The sequence below is a fragment of the Mus musculus genome, chromosome X, assembly GCF_000001635.26.
Source record: "Mus musculus strain C57BL/6J chromosome X, GRCm38.p6 C57BL/6J".
Classification (NCBI taxonomy): Eukaryota; Metazoa; Chordata; class Mammalia; order Rodentia; family Muridae; genus Mus; species Mus musculus.
Genome location: NC_000086.7, coordinates 168,623,462 through 168,630,468, shown reverse-complemented (window position 1 = coordinate 168,630,468; position 7,007 = coordinate 168,623,462). Strand labels below are relative to the sequence as shown.

Sequence of the window (7,007 nt, the reverse complement as noted above, 5' to 3'; positions counted from 1 at the left end):
GGTATTCTAAGTATCTGGGCTAATATCCACTTATAGGTGAGTACATATCATGTGAGTTCTTTTGTGATTGGGTTACCTCACTCAGGATGATGCCCTCCAGGTCCATCCATTTGCCTAGGAATTACATAAATTCATTCTTTTTAACAGCTGAGTAGTACTCCATTGTGTAAATGTACCACATTTTCTATATCCATTCCTCTGTTGAGGGGCATCTGGGTTCTTTGCAGCTTCTGGCTATTATAAATAAAGCTGCTATGAACATAGTGGAGCATGTGTCCTTCTTACCAGTTGGAACATCTTCTAGATATATGCCCAAGAGAGGTATTGTGGGATCCTCCCATAGTGCTGTGTCCAATTTTCTGAGGAACCCCCAGACTGATTTCCAGAGTGGTTGTACAAGCTTGCAATCCCACCAACAATGGAGGAGTGTCCCTCTTTCTCCACATCCACACCAGCATCTGCTGTCACCTGAATTTTTAATCTTAGCCATTCTGACTGGTGTGAGGTGGAATCTCAGGATTGTTTTGATTTGCATTTCCCTGATGATTAAGGATGCTGAACATTTTTTCAGGTGCTTCTCAGCCATTCGGTATTCCTCAGGTGAGAATTCTTTGTTTAGCTCTGAGCCCAATTTTTTAATGTGGTTATTTGATTTTCTGGAGTCCACCTTCTTGAGTTCTTTATATATATATATATATATATATATATATATTGGATGTTAGTCCCCTATCTGATTTAGGCTAGGTAAAGATCCTTTCCCAATGTGTTGGTGGCCTTTTTGTCTTATTGACAGTGTCTTTTGCCTTCCAGAAGCTTTGCAATTTTATGAGGTTCCATTTGTCGATTCTCAATCTTATAGCACAAGCCATTGCTGTTCTATTCAGGAAAATTTCCCCTGTGCCCATATCTTGGAGGCTTTTCCCCACCTTCTCCTCTATAAGTTGCAGTGTCTCTGGTTTTATGTGGAGTTCCTTGATCCACTTAGATTTGACCTTAGTACAAGGAGAGAGGAATGGATAAATTCGCATTCTTCTACATGTTAACCGCCAGTTGTACAAGCACCATTTGTTGAAAATGCTGTATTTTTTCCACTGGGTGGTTTTAGCTCCCTTGTCAAAGATCAAGTGACCATAGGTATGTGGGTTCATTTCTGGGTCTTCAAGTCTATTCCATTGGTCTACTTGTCTGTCACTATTCCAGTAACATGCAGTTTTTATCACAATTGCTCTGTAGTACAGTTTTAGGTCAGGCATGGTGATTCACCTAGAGCTTCTTTTATCCTTGAGAAGAGTTTTTGCTATCCTAGGTTTTTTGTTATTCCAGATGAATTTGGAGATTGCCCTCTCCAATTCGTTGAAGAATTGAGTTGGAATTTTGATGGGGATTGCATTGAATCTGTAGATTGCTTTTGGCAAGATAGCCATTTTTACTATATTTATCCTGCCAATCCATGTGCATGGGAGATCTTTCCATCTTCTGAGATCTTCTTTAATTTATTTCTTCAGAGACTTGAAGTTCTTATTATACAGATCTTTCACTTCCTTAGTTAGAGTCACGCCAAGGATTTTATAATATTTGTGACTATTGAGAAGGGTGTTGTTTCCCTAATTTCTTTCTCAGCCTGTTTATCCTTTGTGTACAGAAAGGCCATTGACTTGTTTGAGTTAATTTTATATCCAGCTACTTCACTGAAGCTGTTTATCAGGTTTAGGAGTTCTCTGGTGGAATTTTTAGGGTCACTTATATATACTATTATATCATCTGCAAAAAGTGATATTTAGACTTCTTCCTTTCCAATTTGTATCCCCTTGATCTCCTTTTATTGTTGAATTGATCTGGCTAGGACTTGAAGTACAATGTTAAATAGGTAGGGAGAAAGTGGGCAACCTTGTCTAGTCCTGATTTAAGTGGGAAAGCTTCCAGCTTCTCCACATTTACTTGATGTTGGCTACTGTTTTGCTGTAGATTGCTTTTATCATTGTTAGGTATAGGCCTTGAATTCCTGATCTTTTCTAGACTTTTAGCATGAATGGGTGTTGGATTTTGTTAAATTCTTTCTCCGCATCTAAGGAGATGATCATGTGGTTTTTGTCTTTGAATTTGTTTATATAATGGATTACGTTGATGGATTTCCGTATATTGAACCATCCCTGCATCCCTGGAATGAAACCTACTTGGTCAGGATGGATGATGGTTTTGATGTCTTCTTTGAATCGGATAGGAAGAATTTTATTGAGTATTTTTGCATCGATATTCATAAGGGAAATTGGTCTGAAGATTTCTATCTTTGTTTAGTCTTTTTGTGGTTTAGATATCAGAGTAATTGTGGCTTCATAGAATGAATTGGGTAGAGTATCTTCTGCTTCTATTTTGTGGAATAGTTTGTGAAGAACTGGAATTAGATCTTCTTTGAAGGTCTGATAGAACTCTGCACTAAACCCATCTTGTCCTGGGCTTTTTTTGGTTGGGAGACTATTAATGACTGTTTCTATTTCTTTAGGGGATATAGGACTGTTCAGATCATTAACCTGATCTTGATTTAACTTTGCTACCTGGTATCTGTCTAGAAGCTTGTCCATTTCATCCAGGTTGTCCAGTTTTGTTGAGTATAGCCTTTTGTAGAATGATCTGATGGTGTTTTGTATTTCTTCAGGATCTGTTGTTATGTCTCCCTTTTCATTTCTGGTTTTGTTAATTAGGATGCTGTCCCTGTGCCCTCTAGTGAGTCTGGCTAAGGGTTCATCTATCTTGTTGATTTTCTTAAAGAACCAGCTCCTCATTTGGTTGATTCTTTGAATAGTTCTTCTTTTTCCACTTGGTTGATTTCACCCCTGAGTTTGATTATTTCCTGCTGTCTACTCCTCTTAGGTGAATTTGCTTCCTTTTCTTCTAGAGCTTTTAGGTGTGTTGTCAAGCTGCTTGTGTGTGCTCTCTCTAGTTTCTTTTTGCAGGTACTCAGAGCTATGAGTTTTCCTCTTAGAAATGCTTTCATTGTGTCCCATAAGTTTGGGTATGTTGTGGCTTCATTTTCATTAAACTCTAAAAAGTCTTCAATTTCTTTCTTTATTCCTTCATTGACCAAGGTATCATTGAGAAGGGTGTTGTTCAGTTTCCACGTGAATGTTGGCTTTCTATTATTTATGTTGTTATTGAAGATCAGCCTTGGTCCATGGTGATCTGATAGAATGCATGGGACAATTTCAATATTTTTGTATCTGTTGAGGCCTGTTTTGTGACTAATTATATGGTCAATTTTGGAGAAGGTACCATGAGGTGCTGAGAAGAAGGTATATCCTTTTGTTTTAGGATAAAATGTTCTGTAGATATCTGTTAAATCCATTTGTTTCATAACTTCTGTTAGTTTCACTGTGTCCCTGTTTAGTTTCTGTTTCTGCGATCTGTCCATTGATGAAAGTGGTGTGTTGAAGTCTCCCACTATTATTGTGTGAGGTGCAATGTGTGCTTTGAGCTTTACTAAAGTGTCTTTACTGAATGTGGCTGCCCTTGCATTTGGAGCATAGATATTCAGAATTGAGAGTTCTTCTTGGAGGATTTTACCTTTGTTGAGTATGAAGTGCCCCTCCTTGTCTTTTTTGATAACTTTGGGTTGGAAGTCCATTTTATTCCATATGAGAATGGCTACTCCAGCTTGTTTCTTCAGACCGTTTGCTTGCAAAATTATTTTCCAGCCTTTCCTTCTGAGGTAGTGTGTGTCTTTTTCCCTGAGATGGGTTCCCTGTAAGCAGCAAAATGTTGGGTCCTGTTTGTGTAGCCAGTCTGTTAGTCTATGTCTTTTTATTGGGGAATTGAGTCCATTGATATTAAGAGATATTAAGGAAAAGTAATTGTTGCTTCCTATTATTTTTGTTGTTAGAGTTGGCATTCTGTTCTTGTGGCTATCTTCTTTTAGGTTTGGTGAAGGATTACTTTCTTACTTTTTTGAGGGCCTGGTTTCCGTTCTTGTATTTTTTTTTTTTTTGTTGTTGTTGTTATTACCCTTTGAAGGGCTGGATTCGTGGAAAGATAATGTGTGAATTTGGTTTTGTTGTGGAATACTTGGTTTCTCCATCTATGGTAACTGAAAGTTTGGTTGGGTATAGTAGCCTGGGCTAGCATTTGTGTTCTCTTAGTGTCTCTATAACATCTGTCCAGGATCTTCTGGCTTTCATAGTCTCTGGTGAAAAGTCTGGTGTAATTCTGATAGGCCTGCCTTTATATGTTACTTGACCCTTTTCCCTTACTGCTTTTAATATTCTATCTTTATTTAGTGCATTTGTTGTTCTTATTATTATGTGTCGGGAGGAATTTCTTTTCTGGTCCAGTCTATTTGGAGTTCTGTAGGATTCTTGTATGTTCATTGGCATCTCTTTCTTTAGGTTTGGGAAGTTTTCTTCTATAATTTTGATGAAGATATTTGCTGGCTCTTTAAGTTGAAAATCTTCATTCTCATCTACTCCTATTATCCGTAGGTTTGGTCTTCTCATTGTGTCCTGGATTTCCTGGATGTTTTGAGTTAGGATCTTTTTGCATTTTGCATTTTCTTTGATTGTTGTTCCCATGTTCTCTATGGAATCTTCTGTACCTGAGATTCTCTGTTCTGTCTCTTGTATTCTGTTGCTGATTCTCGCATCTATGTTTCCAGATTTCTTTCCTAGGGTTTCTGTCTCCAGTTTTGCCTCACTTTGGGTTTTCTTTATTGTGTCTACTTCCCTTTTTAGGTCTAGTATTGTTTTGTTCATTTCCATCACCTGTTTGGATGTGTTTTCCTGTTTTTCTTTAAGGACTTCTAACTGTTTGGTTGTGTTTTTCTGCTTTTCTTTAAGGACTTGTAACTCTTTAGCAGTGTTCTCCTTTATTTCTTTAAGTGAGTTATTAAAGTCCTTCTTGATGTCCTCTACCACCATCATCATGAGATATGCTTTTAAACCCAGGTCTAGCTTTTCGCATGTGTTGGGGTGCCCAGGACTGGGCGAGGTGGAAGTGCTACGTTCTGATGATGCTGAGTGGTCTTGGTTTCTGTTAGTAAGATTCTTATGTTTGCCTTTGACCGTCTGGTAATCTCTGGAATTAGATGTTATAGTTCTCTGGTTAGAGATTGTTCCTCTAGTGATTCTGTTAGCCTCTATCAGCAGACCTGGGGGACTAGATCTCTCCTCTGAGTTTCAGTGGTCAGAGCACTCTCTGCAGGCAAGCTCTCCTCTTACAGAGAAGCTACACAGTTATGGGGTGTTCGGACCTCCCTCCTGGCAGAAGATGAAGGTCTGAAACAGGACCTATCCCAGAAGCTGTGTTGCTTCTGCCTGTCACAGAAGCTGTTAGCTTCTGTTGTCCACACTCTCACCTGCACAGACTAGTCTTGAAGGGATCCGGGAACCAAGATTGCTCCCACAGGTGCTCCTGCAAAGGCCTCCTGGGCAGGGCAGACACCTCTCCTCTGGTAGGGAAGGTGCCTGGATGCCTTGAGCCTGAAATGGGGTCTGTCTCAGAAGCTGTCCTCTAGGGACCTTTGGGGTGTCTGCCGACTCTGCGCCCAGGTGACCCAGTGCTGGTGCTGACAGAAAGGGACTTGTGACCCTGGTCAGTCAGGGTTTCCTGCTTCCCTAATGCTGTCTCAGGTCCTGCGCAATTGGATTGGAACAGAAGTTGTGTTCCACTCACTGGTGGTCCTAATATTGCATGGAGAGTCCTCTAGTGGACCTTGGCGGTGTCCACCGACTCTGCACCCAAGGTGACCCAGTGCTGGCGCCGACCGGAAGGGCCCATAGGTTTTTGGTTTTTTTTTTTTTTTTTTTTTGTTCCTCATTACAGATGGTTGTGAGCCACCATGTGGTTGCTGGGATTTGAACTCATGACCTTTGGAAGTACAGTCAATGCTTTTAACCACTGAGCCATCTCACTAGCCCCTCATAGTAGATTATTAAGCTTGTTCTCTATGTATGCAGCCTGATAGATGGACACAATCACACATGATTCTTACCCATTTGGCATGGACAGCACACAGGTTGGTATCTTCAAACATACCCAGCAGATAGACCTCACATGTCTCATGTAAAGCACCAACACTTACACTTGAGAAGCACAGATCTATTTTAAAATCTTGAGCAATTTCTCGAACCAGGCACCAGAAGTTCAGCCAATTGTTTCCTGAGTGCTTTATAACCTGTACATTTTTCAGAATAGCTTTGCATAGCCATGATCTAGACACCTTTAACTCTCCCCAACCCCTTCTCTCTTTTGGCTGGAGTATGAAGCTGCACTGTTATAACAGAGCAGATGGCTGTGAACACAATCCTTAAGGGTAGTCTCCCCTCCCCCAGCCTTAATGGTTCCACTGTTTACACCTGGATGGACCTTGCTGCTCAATCGTTCTGCCACGCCCACTGCTGGAACCTGCAGCTTTGCTGTTCGGAGCCATACACGTGATCACCCTCCTATTGGACCCCAGGACTATTTGGCAGGAATTGGCCCCCCTTCCCCTCCTTCATAAACTGCGTGTTGGAATAGTAAAATTGAGCTTTGATCAGAGTCAGTTTTGACTTGGCTTCATTCTTTCTTCTGTCCGTTTGGTTCCTCTCTTTCAGCCCGAGCTGCCATCTCAGTTGAACCGTTCCTCTCGAGCTGCTGGTTGGCCCACAACACTTAAGTACATTTTCTAATGGCATTAACTCTTTCAGTATATAACTCTTTCAGTATGGAGGAACATGGTAGTCATTTTGTAAATAATAAATGTCATGACCTAATCATAATTGTGAAAACTTTTTTACCTAGAGTCATCATATAACTCAGAAATTGTATTCCTGGGTATACACCCAAGAGAACTAAATAATGTCCATCACAAAATCTGTTTATAAATGTTCCTAGACACATTTGTGACAATAACCAAATAGTAGAAATGATGTGAATGGTGGTCACATGAGGATAGCATTTATCCATAAAGGGAACTGCATTGATTCCATGTGATACCCATCTGCTTTTCACAATAGGCTTTTTCAGATTGGGATTGAGAT

At 40.2% G+C, this 7,007-nt stretch overlaps 1 long non-coding RNA gene across 1 annotated transcript; it reads left to right on the top strand.

Annotated features, from left to right (window-relative positions):
* The first annotated feature begins 5,653 nt into the window (after positions 1 to 5,653).
* Gm39550 lies at positions 5,654 to 6,639 on the top strand. Its single transcript, XR_878313.1, has 3 exons — positions 5,654 to 5,728; positions 5,943 to 6,001; positions 6,582 to 6,639. It is a non-coding gene; the product is annotated as a predicted gene, 39550 (long non-coding RNA).
* The last annotated feature ends 368 nt before the right edge of the window (positions 6,640 to 7,007 follow it).